Genomic DNA, 19,617 nt, shown 5'->3' with positions numbered 1-19,617 from the left:
GCCGGAGTCCTGTGTGCCAGAGGGGGAGCCACCCAACTGAAGCTGCTTGCCTGAAGCTGCGCAGAGCAGCAAGTGTAAGATCAGGAGCAGGCGCCATCTGTGCAGGTGGGGGGGGGGTGCCTGGGGCAGACTAATACATGAGCCCACAGGGCCTGGGCCCAGGGGCATCTGGGGTGAGCAGTACACATCTTCTCCCCTCCAGCCAGGCCCAGATCCAGGCCCAGCCTCAGGACTCCCTACAGGTGGTGATGGTGCCCAGGGCCATCCGCTGCCAAGAGGCCACATGGGCAGCCCAGCTCACTGTCATCTGCAGGCAGCTGCTGGCACTAGCACCATTGGGACAGGATGGGAAAGCCTCACCCTGCTCAGGCCAACAGAGGGGTGGGTGGGCAGCTGGGGACGGAGCCTGTGCCTATCGCCCTCCAAGCTGGCCCCACTCCTGGCCTGTCCCATAGTGCTGGGGGACCATAGGTCTAGTTGTGCAACACCCACTGGGTGGAAGGGCCGAGTTGGGGCCAGGACTGCCTTTACCTGTGTAGCGCTCATACCCCCTGGCTTGTCCGATACGTGCTGAGGAGGCTGGGCAGGCCCAGCTGCAGTCCCCTAGTCCCCTGGCAGGTGCAGAACCTGCCCTCACCTGGTGGGAAGCCTCCAATTTTCTGTTTGCCCAGGGCCCCTAATGAATCTTAATCCACCACTTGGGGGCACAGAGCAGCACCTGGCTACAGGCTACAACTGCATGAGTAACAGCCTGATGGAAGCTACGTGCACTGGCCGGACAGGGGTATCAGGGTCTTTCCCCAGAGCACTGCAGGGGCAGCCAGGGGCTGGAAACAGTCACTTGGCAGGCTGTAAGGATAAATACTAATGCCTCTTAACTTCACAAGGCATGCTGTGAGGATTAATGTTTATTAACATATATTATGCTCCCAGACATTACAGTGATGGTCCTCATGTGAGCAAACAGCTCTTCACATATCAATGCTCTTGCTTAGTATGAAGCGGTGACTGCAGGATCTGCCAATATCACTCCTACTCATTCCCCACTACCTACATCCTCCTAACCAGGAACCTGTAGGGCGATCAAATGCAAATAGACTTTGTGATGTGCACAATTTAGGCAGGTATCTTCAGCCTTGCTTCTGGTTGCTTTGCCTTGGTCATAAAAAGCAGACTTAAGACTATCTTTAGTGGCAAGTGAAGGATTGCTTCATGCTGTAGGAATCACATGAAGGAAGATAGTTGGCAGAAGGTTTCTTAGACGTCTCTGACTAAGGTACAGAAAGTGTCTAGTGCAGCTCTATGACCTGACTACCAACAGCTGTTGGAACAGCTGCTAAAAGGGGCCAAGAGCAGCTTGACTGAAATATAGTACCCATGACATTATGCTTACGCTAAGCCTATGGGCAAAATCTGGACTTAAAGATGCCTTCTAACCTTTGTGCAGATCTCAAAACTGTCTCCAAGTAATGGAATTTTTTCTACAGTGTAAGGAGACATTGGGGTTTTTCCCCGTTTAGAAAGATATCATTAAGAAAACCTGAAGTAGCCTTTTTTAAATAAAAGGGATATTCTCTTCCTTAACCAATAACAGTAGTTTAAACTTGTAGTACAAGGTAGCAAATTGAAGACAACTGCCTGGAGAAAATCATATGGGCAACAGCATTTCTATCTAAATGGAAAGAGTCTATATGTAATATAGACATCAATGTTTTTTATCTACAGTATATTAAATTCATTCTATCCTGTAATAAAAGAATGCCAATACAATGTCAAGGCATTATTACATTTTCAATATATCAAATCCATCTCTGATATAACAAAACTGCAGTGAATGCAGTTATGCACAGAATAAATTTGGCCCATTAGGCTTGTCTATATGTGAATCTCCGGTTTGTTCATATACTGGATACACCTTCAGTAAACTACTACCTTATCCCATTTGGAAAAAAGGCATGGTCATAAATTTCTCTCCTAAATCGCCTTATATTCTTTCCACATTTTGTAGTTTAAGTTCCGTATAGCAATATGAAATATTTTTTCCCTATATCTAAACTTTGTCCACATATCTAAGTTTACAAAGACCCATAAGTCACCTGAGATTTGATAAAACCTTTTTAAAATATATTTTTTCAATATTTTGATTTTTAGTTATTTTTAAAATTTTAAGAATAAAAAGCAGTTGGAATATAGCATGCAATGTTCCATATCTGCAGTCTTATTTGCAAAGATATGTATACATTAAAATTAAAAAACAGCATATGATTATATCTTGTACAGCACACAACTGATAAAGCAAAAGACCTTTGGACACCACCACACTTAGGGCTTATGGCATTTCATTTGAGAGGAAATGGAAAACATCATTTAATTCTCGTAAAATAAACAAGGATTTACTCCTTCTAAAAGGACTTGTATCTCTTTGCTATTACTACATAGGTATAATGCTACCCTCACTTAAATTTAAACGTGCTATAGGGAAAAAGGAAAAATGATGTACAAACATATTTTCAAGGGCATGGAATTGTCTTATAACTAGTCATGGACAAATCAGTTTTTGAAGAAATGCTTACAGTTTTCCTGCCAAATCCTCTGGTCCAAGTTGCAGTGTTCAGCATTTTACTAAGTAAATTCTCAGATGATGAAGCGTTACCTGTTTTTGAACCAGCTTGACAGATGGGTTGAAAAAATAGACACAAAATCTGGTAACTATTGTACATTTAGTAAAACTATAACACAGACCATAAGAGATGGTACATGGAAGTGAATAGAAACGAATGGGATCTTTGTCACTGACTTCAGCACGGGCCTTGATTCCACCCATTATCTATCATTCACAAAAGACTGCAAGACCTCAATTATTTTTATATTTAACGAAGCAGTTCTTTCAGACATTTGCTATATTGGCACAAGACTAAACTGGAATGATCAGAGGTCTATTGGATGATTCACTTTTAAGAATGTCAATGTAAATCCAACCCTGTGCAGTATTTACTGCTGATCATTTCTGTATAAATGTACAGGTATTCTTGTTGGACAGATCTCTCTATGAGAGACAGATTAACTAAAGAGCATTCAACTTGTCTAAAGCAGGCATAGTTCCACATTTGGATTTTGATAAAAGGTAGACCTTTCTCAGAAGGAGTAACTTCAATGTCAGCTACTTCCAGGTAGAGAAATGTCTCCTAATGTTGCCAGCTGAAAAAGATTTGCTAAGGGTATGAGAACCTGGCCAGAAAACTGGACACTGTAACCAACTTCCTGATGGCACCCTTCCTTACTAAGCAAAGCTCTGGTACAGAAGGGAGTCAGAGCCACTGAAGGAACAAACAAAGGGTATTACAAATACACACTAACATAAAATATTATCAACAGTATAATTCTTTCTTTAAAGACATCCACATACAGTAAATGGCACTAACACACTCTAAAACTAGAAGCAACGTCTAAAAAGTTACATTTCTATGAGATTTGAGCAACTTAAGAGACTTAAAAAAAACCCAAAACAAAGCCCAGCCCTGATTTGATGTAAAATAAAATGAATATCATTCACTAAACATGCAGAAAAGCTTGAGATGGTTTCTGCACATGAAAGTCACAGCAACATGAGAATTTTTCTTGGAAAGAAAATACCTGTTATCAAGAACTAACTGTTCGCTTGTCCACTGATTATGTGTTTTAACTTTTACAGAGCAGAGATGACCAAATCATGGTTTCTAAGGGACGCTAACATACTGAACAAGATAATATGGAAAAGGGATAACTGAATTATAGCTCCTTTCTTCCCATTCTATTATTTATTCATCAGACTTCTTTCTACAAGGAAACGTATTATCTCAGATTACGTTAACAAAAATGGTAGGCATGCAAATGTTTATTACTACTGGAAATAATCTAGCTCTTTATATCAGCAGGCAGGAGATATTTTCCAGGGGGAAGAAACTAAGTGTAAATATTGTTCTTTGAAGGTAATATTGCTAGAGAGTCTCACTCTTCTGTTTAAAACTGGTAGGTGACTGAACTTAGAAGATCAGTAAAGATGAAACAATACAGAACCATCAGACTGTATCCTACAACACAGGAACACACAGTGTTAGCCTCTTCATTAGAGGAACAAGGCCATCACCACCACAATATATACAGGTTGCTGATTATATTGAGTTACTATGTTGTGTTTATTGTTTTTGTTCTACATATTTTCCAGCAATCAGTCTAATTTGCAAAATATGGCAAAAAAACTGAGAGGAAACTTACAATGCTAATTTTCTTGGCTTCACAATTTTCCTTTTTTGACAGAAACCTTAATATTGTCCCCCAAATTCTATATAATATTTTGTTAGCACCTCACAATTTGAAAATAATGCAGCAGTTTCAGTGCATCTCCTTGCTGTTTTGCAACGTGCAATATAAAAACTCTCAGACTTTTTTTTACTGAATAAAATGACATTTGTAACTTAACATTGGATTCTATCAAAATGATGCTTATATTCGTGAAGGAGGAACAACAAAAGTTATTTAAGCTATTGATAAGATAAACAATAGCTACAAAATGTTGATAGTCAGACTATCTAATAAAAAGTTTGGCTAAAATATTCCTCTTTTTAAGGGTATTACACAGAGGTTAGTAGTAGACAAAAGAAATGTAATCCATCCAACAGAGGCAAGGTCTGTTTTAGATAATCAAGTAATGTAGACCTTAAAAAAATAAAAAATCTGGATTGAACCCAAACTCGCACTTAACACTCAGGTTAAAGCTGCCCTGGCCCATGAGACTCCATTCTCAAACACTTAGAAAAATAAATAAAATAATTAAAAAATAAGATAAAGGGTTTAAAAGAAAAAAAAAGCTCTTGAAAATCCTCTTTGTCTCCACTAATAGTTATTAGTCTCTTAGATTTCTGAGAACATATTTCTTTAGGTGTTTTTCTAAGGAAAACAATGTTCTCTTTGGGGATACTTTTCTATTGGTCAGGTGCCAACATGCTAGTTTCATTAGGGTTAAAGAATATATAAAATATTTCAATCTTATTAATATGAAATTGCACAGAACACTGAACAAATGTTCAAACTTTTCCATTCATGAATGTCACCTAGGACATTAGAAAGTTGCAGGGTGAACCCTAGAGGTACATGCAGAAAATGTTTAGCCAAATCTTTTATTCAGAATCTATTTCAAAATGGTAATTTTGGAGAAAATGAAATAAAAAAGATGCTCTAATGACACTGTTAATTCACACTGTTTGTGAATGTCTCACAACCTTAATTCAAGGCACATATTTCCTTCCGTTTGTTTCTACAGAGGGAAAATGTTAAGAAAAATATGGCTCAGAAACTGGTCCTTTGCTCATCATGCTTAAAGTGTTTTTGGTAACAAATCTCCTGTGCATATATACACTTTTATATATTTTGTTAAAAAAAAAAAAAAAACCTGCCAGGAACACCCCCCACCTTCCCTCTCTCCAAAACACATCCCAGAAATATCAGACAACTGATATGCTCACAAAATGTGACCAACTGCTTCTTAGAAAATAAATATCCCTTGAAATTATAATATGCCATCTTATCACTTCATTTTTGAACAACTATATTAGTTATTCCTGAATTTATTAGCTTCATTTCAAGCTCATACACTTTCTTACTATTCTTTCTAATCATCTCTAATAATTCTTCTCATAATTTAAATATTCTCTCATAATTTAAATTAAGTCTTAGTTCTGGCACCTCAAACTACAGCATATACAATGTGAATCTTATGTTTCTGCAGCTCACACTTTAAATAATGCACAGTTTGGGCAGATGCAGGAAATATTTTTTCAACACAGTATTGTAGCTATTGTCAGTCAAAGAGCTGACACAGAAACAAATATGTAACATTCACCGTTTTGCAAATTCCCCACATTACTAGAGGAGAGGGTAAAGACTGAGCATGCTTTATAGCAAAACAATTTTTTTTCTATTTCTCTGTGTTTATTTTGCCTTACATTTTCTGGACATGGCACTCAGATGTATATAAAACTACTGTTCCTTTGGAGCAGAGCTTCTGTCTGCTTTAATGTTAAGTCCACTTTGTGTTATGGAAATAGTGTAAAGAGGAAAGAAAACAGATGGAAAAGACCAGCAGAGAGTTCTCCCTATACAGGGCAACTCCTGCCTTGTTTGTTCCCTTCATTGGCCACTCCCCAACAAAGAGGCAGACACAAGCATTCTGTAAGTGGTGTGGAGCCTGTTCCTCCACTGGCAAAAATCCTAAGTGATATTGTGCTAGAAGCATAAGTTATATCTATAATTTAAATAATAAATTCAATATATAAACTCAACTATTAACTAGTGGTGAGAAATGCCTGCTTCCCCGATCACTGTAGATTGATACTGCAAATTAGTAATTTAAACCCCCAAGTAGTCAAAGATGTAGTATTCCAAACTATACATAAGGATATCTCCTGTTTCCCTATGGTGGAAACTAGGGCTGTGCAAAATTTTGGTACTGTGGACCCTGCCGAGCTGTGCTGCACCTGCGCCATGGGGCTGCTCCTGCGTAGGTGCCAGGCGGGGGTGATCCCCACTGCTCCAAGCTGCATGTGGGGGGCTCTGCCATGAGCACCCAGAGGCCCCCAGGCACAAGCTATATAGCTGATGAGTGCCTGGATTTTTTTTGTTTGTTTTTTTTAACATGCCAGCACCAGGCTGGGGCTAAGTGGGGGATGGGGCCAGGCAGGGCAGCCATGTAGTCCTGCGTGAAGCGGCCAATATTCACTTCAGCTTTGGATTCAGCTGATTCAGGGGAGAGTGTTTCCATTCGATGATTTGAATCACTGTCCTGAGTCGATTCAGACGAATCTGATTCGGCTATTCGGCTGCTGCTGAATCTCCAAATCAGCCAGACTCCCCCCCACCCCTCCAGCCCAGCAATGGCTGCCCCGCCCGGCCCAGCTCCAGGCACTTGTTAAAAAAAGCCCTGACTCAGCAGCTGCTGCTGGGTGGGAGGCGTTCCCCACTGCACCCCACACTGTGCGGGGGCTCTACCAGGAGGCCCCTGATTCCCCCCTGTTCTCAGGGCTTCTCTTGTTTTGTTTTGTTTTTTTTAAAGGACCGGAGCTGGGCTGGGTGGGGCAGCAAGGGATCAGGGGGCTTGTGACTAGTACTTACCAGCTCTGAGTAGGGGCTGCCTGTCCAAATCATCAAAACTCTCCGAATCTTTTCTGAAGATTTGTAGAGCTTTTGAATTGATTCAGAGTTTTTAATTGGTCCCCGATTCGATTCAGATTCAGAGATTCAGCCACTGAATCTGGCTGAATCTCCTCCAAATGGAATCACCACCCTATGCACAGCCCTATGGCCATGAGGGCTTCTCCCATGGCTCCTCCCACCGAGGAAGAAGCAAGCACAGTCAGAGAAACCATGGCACGCACCTGGTTGTGCCTGCCTCTCTGTGGGCGATCTGAATCTCTGAAACAGCACAGAAATTCTTTAACAGATTCAGCTGAATTGAAACAAAGCAGTGATCTGAAACACCAAAACAAATCAATGTCCTCCAAATCAGCCGAATCTGAAATCAAAATGAGACACAGATGTTTTGCACAGCCCTAGTGGAAACTAGGGGTGTGCAAAGTGGGCCATATTTGATTCAGTTCTGGCCCGATTTGGGGGACAATGATTTGATTTGTTGATAAGGATCACTGTCCCAATTCTATTTGGTCGAATCCAAATCTGAAGATTTGATTCTGATTTGGAGAATCGGTGATTTGGCCATAGACACAGCTTTATATGTTGTTGTTTTTTTTTTTTTTTTTTTACATACCTCAAAGTACCAGACACGACTTGTGAACGCTGAGATGGTGGGGCAGATGGAGTGTCCCACAAGAGTGTGGGTACTCTGCCACTGAGCACATGGGGGACTCCCCTGTGTCCCCCCCACTTCAGCGGTTGGCCATGGAGGAACCCCAGGTGCCTTCCCCCAGGCCCCCAGCTGGAGGGCGGAGGGAGGGGTCCCCCGTGTGCTCTGCAGTGGATCTGGAAGTGCTTCTGGTCCACTCCTGCATCTGCTGTCGAGCACACTAGGTACCCCCCTGGACTCTAATGGAATGCTCCATCTGCCCCACCATATCAGCATTCACGAGCTGCCTGGTACACTGAGGTATGTAGAAAAAACATAAAGCTGTGTCTATGTCTGAATCATCAAACCTCTACAAATCTCTCCGAATCAAATCGGAGGCTTCCGATTCAAGTCAGAGAGATTAATGGGTCTCCTGATTCAATTTGGATTTGAAGATTCAGCTGCCGAATTGGGCCAAATCTCCACCAAATCAAATCAGTGACTGAAGCTTCACACAACCCTAGTGGAAACCCTGTTTCAAGAGCTTTTGCCTGATCAAATAGGAATTTTAGGATTTGGCCCATGCAGTATTCAAATTATAAGAGGCAAAAAACTTTGAAAAGTGCCTTAGTGGTTGTCATATAAATACCCACTGCTGAGGGAATATTACTGTTACCATACATTGTTTACTTTGCTTCCAGCCACTGCAGTAAATACCAAATGGATAATGAGAGAAGTGAATCAACCCCTCAAAAACAGTTCTTTTACACATTACCTTTTGTATATACCAACATGCAATAGTATAACAGGACACACCTAAATTTATCTGACTGGTGAAAAAAATAGGAATTGACACTACTCAGGCTCTAACATTGATTATCTTAGACTTCAAGAATCAAAAGTACAAAAAATAAACAGCTGCTTCAAAAGCAGCTTGTAAATGAATATGCCAACTTTTCAAAAATTCAATATACTAAAAATACTTACAATTACACAACTTTTCCATAAGGATACTAAGCAGTCAACATGACATCTGCACAACATGTGCATCTGCCATTTCACACTTTGGCTGTCTGGCTTCTTAAGAAGTATTCTCTGGAACTTGTGTTACAAGTTTTATGGGTTTTTAACACAATACAAATGGGAAATAAAATTATGTTTATTTTAAACAATAAGTACCGTATTTGATTTATTTTGGTTCTCCACCTTGACTACAATGTAAGTTTAAGTGACGTTTCAGTGAAATATGTGATTAACTCAGGTTCCTTGACCAATGAAACTTAAAATGCAGTTAAAATTGAAAACCACTGGCTCCATTAGGTATGGGGAAATATAAAATTATCCAAATACAAGACAGAGTGATACTTGAAAATTATATGAGCCATGAAAACTGCAATTAGATTTTTTGTGCATCATTCCCATCAAATGCTTCATGTACTTTTTGTTGCAACTAAGCAACAACAAGACACTAATTCAGGAATGGCACAAATAGAATTATTACTGCAAAGAAAAGTATTACACATTCCCCTAACACCAGATGACTGAATAAAACATACTTGATTAGGCTCAACCACTGTAATGACATCCAAAGTCACGTGCCTTTGCAGATGTCATTGTAAACCTTTATTAATCTTAATCAGTGAATATAATTCTTTTCTTTTGGAATTAAACAAAAGGATTTTTAAGTGTTCCTCATAAGAACAGGGATTTCTAAAATGTCAGACTTGTCCAGGACTTAATGTACAATGTGTTTCTATTCTTACTAATACAAGATATGTAAAGATTTACTCACTGCAAATAAAGCCAAAAACTCTGGATGTTTTAGTTCCTGGCTTTTCTTGATTATTCAGGCTTGGATTGGAGAAATAACTGAATGCCAAAGGAATAAAGAGATGTGAGGGAGATCCAAAGCGGAAGAGATTTTTTTGGTCTCTGCTTCAGCTGTATTCAAATATTTCAGCATTTGCAACTACTTATTGTTAACTGCCGCATTCACTGATATCATTAAAAAGACTGTGCAGAAAAGAAAACAGTGTGAGGGACTGAAATAAATGTTAATTTTACTCTAAATCTTTTCAAATATTTTTCCTCACTATTTTTAACAGAATTTTAGAATCATAGAAATGAAGGAATAGAAGATCTCAGGGGGTTATTGTGTCCAACCCCTTTGTCAAGGAAGAATCACCCCTGAGTAAACTACGTACATAGACTGATGGGCTAGCCAGAACTTTTCATACACACAGGAATAAATAAATAGGCCCTTCAGAAGAAGGTGAGTCTGGAAGGGACAGGGAACAGCAGGGACTCTGGGCCAAAGCCTAAAGAGTTTTTAAGTGGTTAGCTTTCGATGATTTCAGACAGGCCTTGCACCAACCTGATTTACCACTTCCAGTCCCAGAGGAAGGTGAAAGCTGGAGAGGCACTGCAGTTTGGAAGTGTATAAGTTAATGTCTTCTGGGCTAGGGACAGACATTCAAAAAGCCTGAGCCTGAACTGATTCAATCTTTGCAGGGTAGTCTAACCAGGCTAGGCTGAAGCGTTTTGTACTTGCACAGACATCCCCTCTGGATTGAAAATCCAGGCACCTGCTTGGAGTGGTTCAGGCTAGAAGCTGGGGGGTACTAGAGCAGCCCTCCCTTCCCTCCACAGAACTGAGCTGAGGAGGGGATGGGGATGGCCAGGCCCCAGCAGGACAATCTGATGTTCCCCCTCTCCTGAGCAGCCCCAGCAGGGAATGTCTAGCACCCCTAACTCAGTGTTTATCAACCCATTAAGAAAACAAAGCCCCTCTCCATTAACTAATGGAGATCTTTTTAAACAGCTCTTCCAAGGAAGGACATTAAGGTACCTACTGATTAGCTCCAGAAAGCCTGTCTGCTTTTGTAGTCTCCCAGAGCGCAGACCATAGCCAGCATGTGGTCTGCTAGCTAATGCTGAGGTGCCTGTGTAAGGCAGAGGGGAGGGGGGAATAATCCCTGCTCAGCAGGGAGAAGCCAGGCAGATGCTCTGTGCCTGCAAGTCTCTGCTGGAGCTGCACCAGGGAGAAGAGGGGAGGGGCCAACCCAGCTCTCGAGCAGAGAGCCCTGCCCAGCCCAGAGAGCATGCTGGGAGAGTCTGGTTTATCTTAAACCAGCAAGGGGTCTGGAACATACATTACACAAACCGGCTTCAACCAAATCATTTAATTCTGATACTACATTCAACCAGGTTTATCTCAAACCGGTTTCAGCCATTTTCAAACTGGTTTATGTGGGAACTGGACTTATTTAAACTAGAGAAGAGAAGACTGAGAGGGGATTGAATAGCAGTCTTCAACTACCTGAAGGGTGGTTCCAAAGAGGATGGAGCTGGACTATTCTCAGTGGTGGCAAATGACGGAACAAGGAACAATGGTCTCAAGTTGCAGCAAGGGAAGTTTAGATTAGATATTAGGAAAAACCTCACTAGGGGGGTAGTAAAGCACTGAAACAGGTTACTGAGAGAGGTTGTGGACTCTCCATCCTCGGAATTTTTTAAGACCCAGATAGACAAAGCCTTGGCTGGGATGATTCAGTTGGAGATGGTCCTGCTTTGAGCAAAGGATTGGACTAGATGACCTCCTGAGGTCCCTTCCAACCCTCATTTTCTGTGATTCTATGTGCACTGTACATCTGTTCTGTTACAGGTTTAAACCAGTTTCTGATTACTTAAACCAGTTTGTGTAATGTCTGTCTCTAGCCCTGAGGTTCCTCCTAAAATTAATCTACACCATACTACTGTGTATTGCACTTAATATGGCAATACAAGCATATGGCAACAAGCAAAATTATATTTTATGGTGAAAACAGTCTGTTGACAGTTTCTGCTTTTAAGTATGAATAGAAGAATAAAATGACTGGGAGTCAGGAGTCCAGTTTAATTTTCAGCTCTACCAATAAAATGTTCTTAAAATTGAAGTAATTTAATTTCCCTTAGTCTCGGTTAGCTTGACTGCACAGTGGAGGAAACATCATACATTTACACCATAGAGATGATAAGAGAAACTAAATATTTCTAACGCAATTTCAGATTTCTTGAGGGGAAAACCCTATATGAACACAAAGTGTGTATACGCTCAATATCCATATAAATTATGACTTTGGAGTAAGCATAACAAAAAGGTCATTAGTCAGTGAAGGGATTAATGTTTTAAAAAGAGTGGGCTCTTCTTCCAGTTTGACCAATACTAATCTGTTGTTTAGTATACAGCACACTTTATAGTGATCTTGGTTATATTTTTAAGAAGCATCTAAGTGATTTACGAGCACAATGACTTGCAAAAAGACTCCTGAGGTAATTTTTGCATTTAAGAAAATCTTCCCACAGGCGATTAATATTCAACTTTCTTTAGTGGATAATTCTACTACACCAAGGCTGTCCAAACTCTGAGTGGCTGTGGGCTACATGCTCCCTGGACTGCATGCCACACAGACTGCTTGCCATGCTGTGTGACCATCCACTCCCTGCACTATGGGTGTTACTTGCTCCACCATGCTGTATCCCCATGCTACACCATGTGATCCCCTGGGTCCCGCAACCCCCCATCAGCCACAGGCTCCTCCAGTTCTGTGGGCCACACTGCACTTCCCCACCCCTATCGGCAGGAGCAGGGGCCCAGAGACTCCAGCTGCAGCAGGAAAGCAATGGGAGAGGTAGCACTCAGACTGGGAAGCTGAGGGCTACAGGTTAACCCCTGGGAGGCCAGGTGTGGCACATGGGTGCCAGCTAGACAGCCCTGCCATATATTTTAACAAATCTTAGCATTTAAACTCTCCAAGTTTATTCTTCATTTATTTTTACCTGAGGTTCTCTCATCATCATGGTAACAAATCAATCTTTCCTTTGGATACAGCCTTTAAGGCTATGTACAGACATTCAGGGGCATTAGGGGGAGGTTAAGTTGATTAAAAATGGCTGCCCAATATCAGGCAAGTCAGGATGGTGTTAGGGGGGCCTAGCTGGGGAGAATTCATAGATTCATAGATGCTAGGATTGGAAGGGACCTCAACTGATCATCAAGTCCAAGTCTTAATCGAAAGTCCAGCAGGCTGGAGGGGATTGGGGTCTGCTAGGGGATGGGGGAGCAGGCATGACCCACGTGTGGTGTGGGTGGGCAGGCATGATCCATGGGTGGGGTGGTGGTGAGGCATAATCTGTGGGCTGGATGGGGGAGTCCTCCCACAGTGAACCTACACCCACATCACTCCCTCCCCTCCTCCCCACTGGGACTTACTTGTTCAGCTCTGGAAACTGCAAACACTGAAAAAAGCAGCTGCATCTGGACAGGCACGTGGGATGGGGGTTGAGAGCACTGGCTGGGTGGGGCCACAGAGCTGAGGGGCAAAAAATAGACCAGTTGCAGGGGAAGTGGGGAATGAAAAGAGCAGCCCCAAGGCTGGGGCCAGCAGCTGGGTTTTCCCAGCCCTGGGGTTGCACAGGGGAAGTGAACAGAAGTCCCATGCATGGTTTGACCTAAACCAAATGACACTACATAGATCTAGGTTTAGCTTAAACTGGGTTCTGCGATTTTTAAATCCGTTTATGCGCGTAGAACTTCTGTTCTGTTACAGATTTAGACTGATTGGTTGTCACTGAGACCAGGTCTGAAAGTGTAAGGTCGGCATCGGGATAATCTAAGTTCAAAGGGGCGGCCATTCTGAACCTAATTTAACCTCCCACATGTCAGTACCTAGCCTAAATGGTAAGATTAAAGATTCTGGGAACTTGATTTGCAAGCCTAAGAAACTTGCTCTTCTATACTCAACCTATTCTATCACAGATAAACAACACTAATGTATGCCATTTACAGTTTACAGAACTCCATGGTAACAATTTCAAAAATCTTTTAAAGTACAGGAAGTAAAACTCCTCTAATAGTATCTGTCCCGTTAGCTTCCTTAATATATAACTGAAATACAGGCAACCCTCAGATTTATGACATAATTGGTTCCTGAAAACCTCATCTTAAGTCAAAATATTGCAACTCAGAACCGATTTTCCCATAGGAAACCATGTTATAAATGGGAGATTGGTTCCTGAACCAAGGCCTGATACCTATGCTCACCAAAAATAAACCAGAATTTTGTACTCAGTCAAATACAGATGACTAATGGAGCTACATTAATGTATTTATATTGTACACAGCAATCGTATTGATTTGGAAGGACTTCTTTGAGGTGACTTTGCTGGACTTTTTAAAGGACTCTTGGCTGGATTTTTTGAAGGGTTCTTGGCTGCAGGTTTTGCTGGAGTCTTGTCTGCTTTCTTAAAGAAAGCGTCCAAGGAAGTTTGAACAGATGTTCTTCAGGGAGATGGGCAGCTTGTTCACTGGTGTGGTGCTGCGTCAGATCAAGCATTGTAAAGTCGAAACTGATGTCAGGAAGTTGAAGTGGGGTGTCAATTTAGAAATGCAAGTGGGAAACTTTGTAACTCGAAACGTTGTAAGATGACGACTGCCTGTACACTAACTGGTCTATTAATTCTGTTTCTTTTTCTGTTTCTCCTATTCCTGATCTCCACGTGCAGTTATTATAGCTACCTCTTGCAGATTTTTGGCACATATTAAGTTTTTTTAAAGTGAATAATTAGGAAAAGGCAGCAAAACTCCCTGCCCTGCAGATAATTTATCAAACAACATGTGTCCAAACTTCAAAACTGCCAAGCAGATCAAAGCAATTTTCTTTGTGATAATACAATACATTTTATGAAGAAGCCTACGCAATAGTTCTGCTGTACATCAAAGATAGTTTTAGAAAAAGAGAGCATAAAGCAAAGGCTTAGAATAATTAAAACCACAACATGGCAGACCTGACAGAACAATTTCTACAGTACATTAAAATACGTAAAAAAAAAATTAAACATGAATTCATTACTTTTTTGTTTCAGTATCTATACTAACCTTTAGTGCTTTAACATATAAATCAAATACAGTGGATTCGGAAATCACATCTTAAAACTGATGTAGATTACTATTTGATAACTGCTGAAAATTATGCAGATAAAAAGTGATACATGGAACCAGGACGTACTTAAAATGGGACAATTCTTTAATGCCACCAAGTAATTTTAACTCCCATTCATTTCAAGATTTTCACTTAAAATTAATGAAAAGGTATGTTGCTCAACAATTCTCTAGATAAAAACTGTCAGGTATTTGAGAAACAGCTAATTTTCTTCAGTACTCAAAACAGTCTTTGCTTCAAACGTTCTCCTTCTGTATATTTGAAAAATGTCTTTTCTCTTTGTTCTTTCCATTTTAAAATACAAAATAATTGGCCATTCAAAGTATAGCCAGGTGTCATAAGTGATAAGATAAACAGCAATAACTACAGTTCTGATCTCTGATACCTTGGGCATATTATGTTTATCAAATGGCCAGGCACTGAAGCTTGACAGGACTGAACAAGTAGTGAGATGCATGTTTAACATGAAGGTAGTTAACCATGAGAACAACTTTCCAGTAGCTGTACCAGATTTTCCAGCACTGGAAATTGTTAAGTCAAGGTTGGATATTTTTCTAAAATAGAGATACTTAGATTCAAAAATGAATTAATTCACAGAAGTCCTATTGTCTGTGTTATACAGGAGCTCAAACCTGATGTTTATAAGGCTCTCTCATGGCCTTTCAAACTGTGAATCTACAGATCTATTATTTATCATCGATACTTTGAGACAGATATATTTCATAGACATTAGGGCTGGAAGGGACCTCGAGAGATCATCGAGTCCAGCCCCCTGCCCAAAGGGCAGGAAAGCAGCTGGGGTCATAGGATCCCAGCAAGATAAGCATCCAATTTACTCTTGAAGGTGTTCAATGTAGGTGCTTGAACCACCTCTGCTGGCAGACTGTTCCAGACCTTGGGGGCTCGGACAGTAAAGAAATTCTTCCTCATGTCCAGCCTGAAACGGTCTTGCAGGAGTTTGTGACCGTTCGACCTCGTCATCCCTTGGGGCGCTCTGGTGAACAAACGTTCCCCCAGATCCTGGTGGTCACCCCGATAAACTTATAGGTGACCATCAGATCACCCCTGAGCCTACGCTTTTCCAGGCTAAAGAGCCCCATGGCTCTCAACCTGTCATCGTAAGATCTGTTTTCCTGACCTCTGATCACGCATGTGGCTCTCCTCTGGACTCTCTCAAGCTTCTCCACATCCTTTTTGAATTGTGGAGCCCAAAACTGGATGCAGTACTCCAGCTGCAGCCTCACCAAGGCCGAGTATAAGGGGAGAATGACGTCCCGGGATTTGCTCGAGAAGCATCTATGGATGCAAGCCAGCGTTTTGGTCGCTTTACTAATCTGGCTAGCGCTGCTTCTACTTCTAACACTATATTTTCTATTATTTTGTTCAAATACATTTTAAATGATGGCAAAGATGATTCTTTCACCAATTTGAAGACATTTTTGCACACTTTTTCTTTATACTTTTACTATAACACCTGCAATTTCTTCTTCTTCCTTCATCTGTTTAATACCCCTTTTTACTTCTATTTGTTACACTTATAGCTGCTGAGATAACATTAAATAATTCACCCAGTCACTTCATTTTTGTTTCCCTTTTCTTCCTCAAAATTGCCAATATCATTCTGGTTTCTGCTAAAAAATGAACGTAACATTCAAGAGAGGACTCACAAAGATTTAGCAAAGAGGAAGACTTATTATCACTCTATATTTTGATATGTCCTTTCATATGCAACTCAGAATTACATTAGCCAGTTTTTGGAGCCATATTATATCACAAGCTCATATCTAATTTACTTTCCACTATCACCCTGTGCCTTTCAACATTAATGCTATACAGTTATCTCACTCCCACTGATCACTGGGTTTTATATTATTTCCTGCAGATGTACATTTTCCCAAACCGAATCTTTTTCCGTTCACATTAATGTTTAACCTGTTGTGGTTATTTCTCTCCCTTCACTGATGTGTGCAATACCTCCCAAATTATGATAATTGTAAATCTAATATAACCACAGTTTTTGGCCCTATATAAATTATTGGAAAAGGAAATGAATAAATCTAGTACTAACACCAATCCCTCAAAGCCAACTTAATACCTCTTTAAATACCTCATTGCCACTTATGGATTAGATTATTCTTTGTTTACAGTATTTCAAACAGATCATATCCATGAAATATTACGTGTATCCAACACATTTTGGAAATAATGTTTAGATAACATTTGCATCAATACAGATTATTTAAAAAATGTCTCTCCTTATTACTGTTATGTTGAAATGTCATCCTGATCTTTAACATCACTATACCCTGCATGTGCTAAACTGTAGAAAATAAATTGGACTTCTGATCCAGGAATGGGGCAAAAGGGGTGTGTCCCTCCCTGTCTTTGGCTGTGCCACTTGTACACAGTGAGCGCTGAGCTCCTTGCCTTGTCAGCATAGGCTCTTGCCAGAGTTCCATGTGAGAAGTAACCTCTGAACCAGCTGATTGAGGTGGGGTCTGGCCAGAGCTCCTGAATTTGTGTGGCTCCAGGGCCCAGAGGGTGAATGCTGCTGCTGTTCGCCTTCTCCTCCCCAGTGAATTCAGCAGCAGTGGGATGAGTGGGCAGTAGCTCACCTGGTAGGCCAGGATAAGGCAACCCATGGCATACATGCCAGAGTGGCACACAAAGGCATTTTGCTTGGCATGCATGCCTCAGAGAAGGGGCCAGGGCTGCACTGACACAACAAGGATTGGGCCCTTCATGGCTCACCTGCTATCTACCCCTGGCACACCAACATTTTATAAATCAAGGTTGCAAGTATTTTTGGCACTCGGCACAAAAACATTACCAGCCTCTGCCCTAGGCTCCTGACTACACAAAAGCAGGGCCAGATCCTGTGCCAAGAGTTCACATGCAGTACAGACAAAGAAAGGTATGAATGCACCATTGCACCCCCTTCCGTATCTGTCCCTGCCAGCATAATACAGAAGATATTCTGAAACTTTCCTTTAACAAATATAGTTAATGCACATTCTAACAGGAAACTGCCATCTTGGACATTTTGTCAGAAAAAAAATCTATAAAATCAGAAGTTTGAAAGATATACTCTAAAAAGATGTTTTAAAGCATCCTATTCTGTTACTTTAACTGTTGGCTTATCTAATAGTCAAACAGTGTTAAAAAAAATCTAGTTTGTATATAACTAGATCTATCTATTAGTCTGTATATGAACTTACTGAACATGACAACGGATTTGAAACTTTGTTCCCACAACTTTTCAAAAGGGAGAATGAATCTTTCAGTCTTATTTTCCATCAAAGGGCCTGTGCTGAGAAGTAGCATTAAAACAGCAGTCTCCACTAGGAGAAACAAGCTACCCTGAACTTCAGTTAACAATATTTCCCCCAGTCACTCCAGATGTGGCTGCATTTTATTAAAAGGTACAATCAATCTCAGATATGCTACATGGGTAGCTTGTAATCACTTTTTCAAGCACTGTGATTTTTAATGAAAATAACTATACAAATATAACTAAATAATAATTTATGTGATATATTAATCTTGATAAGAAGGGACACAAACATACTTTCATCAAAGAAAAAAAGTCAAGCGTAACCACAAAATAATTACAGAGCATACACATTTGATATACAGTTAATTACTGTATTAACATGTAGCCACTACATATCCAGAACAAAATGAAGAAATGTTTAACAGATTCTTTGCTGAAAACATGTCCTATGAAGGTCCTATATATTCCTATTCATTTCTATTCATCAACAAAAAGATGAGGAAAGAGAAAACAAATGTTATTGTTTACAGCAGGGCTACCCAACTTCTGAGTGGCCTGGGGCTGCAAGCCCCCCTGGGCCATACATTGTGGGAGGCCACCTACTGCACCATGTGGCAGATGCCCCCGATGTCATGTCAGAGGCCTCACACTCAGCATGCTGCACCATGTTTCCCAGCACTGTTCTGTGATCTCTCCACCTCCCCTTTGCACTCTAATATGTCAGCACCCTTGTCCTCTGCACACTGTGGCTAGGGACACCCATTCAAAAAGCCTGAGCCTGAATTGATTTAATCTTTGTAGGTTAGTCTAACCTGGCTAGGCTGAGTCAGTTTTGTAACCAGACAGACATACCAGAAATGCAGGCACATGCCTGCAGTGGCTCAGGCTAAAAGCTGGAGAGCGCTAGAGCAGGAGCCCCTTCCACAGCACTGAGCTGAGGTGGGCTGTGGCCAGGCCCCCGCAGGACACTCTGAGTAGCCCAGCAGGGAATTTATTTAGTGTTAGTTAGGGGTAATAAACCTTGTTTATTCAGGGGTTTAGTTAGGGGTAATAAACCCTGACTGTAGCCAGCATGCTAACGAATACACCAACACCTCCACAGCAAGGCAGAGGGGAGGGGGGAATTCCTGCTTAGCAGGCAGTGGTGACCGGGGAGAAGCCCACAGTCTTTGGAGCTCCAGCCATGAAGCAGGGGGAGGGGCCAGCCCTGCTGTGGGGCAGAGAGCCCGCCCAGCCCACAGAGCATGCTGGGAGAGTCTGGTTTATCTTACACCAGCCAGGAGTCTGGGACAGACATTGCATAAACCGGTTTGAGCCAAATCAGTTAAGACTGATGCTACATTCAACAAGGTTTATCTCAAACCAGCTTCAGCCATTTTCAGACTGATTTACATACCCTGAACATCTCTTCTGTTATAGGTTTAAACCAGTTTCTGATCACTTAAACTGGTGTAATGTCTGTCCCTAGCCTGTGCCAAGTGCTCGCTGCCACTGCAGAGCATAGTAGGTTCCCCTTCCTCTGCTGTACCATATGGGGTGCTACACAGGGT

The 19,617-nt window shown here is 41.3% G+C and overlaps 1 protein-coding gene and 1 long non-coding RNA gene across 2 annotated transcripts in view; both read right to left on the bottom strand.

Moving 5' to 3' along the window:
* The window catches only part of VPS13B (vacuolar protein sorting 13 homolog B), an 869,608-nt gene that overhangs the window by 210,244 nt on the left and 639,747 nt on the right, over positions 1-19,617 (bottom strand). The gene's annotated exons all lie outside the window — the stretch shown is intronic.
* LOC109320900 lies at positions 594-18,899 on the bottom strand. Its single transcript, XR_002103868.1, has 4 exons — positions 18,810-18,899; positions 8,032-8,039; positions 3,423-3,427; positions 594-603 (listed from the first exon to the last, which is right to left on the bottom strand). It is a non-coding gene; the product is annotated as an uncharacterized LOC109320900 (long non-coding RNA).

This window comes from Crocodylus porosus, unplaced genomic scaffold (assembly GCF_001723895.1).
Source record: "Crocodylus porosus isolate Cpor-Errol unplaced genomic scaffold, CroPor_comp1, whole genome shotgun sequence".
Taxonomy (NCBI): Eukaryota; Metazoa; Chordata; order Crocodylia; family Crocodylidae; genus Crocodylus; species Crocodylus porosus.
The sequence above is the reverse complement of the archived record's forward strand: the minus strand, read 5'-3'. Positions and strand labels throughout refer to the sequence as shown.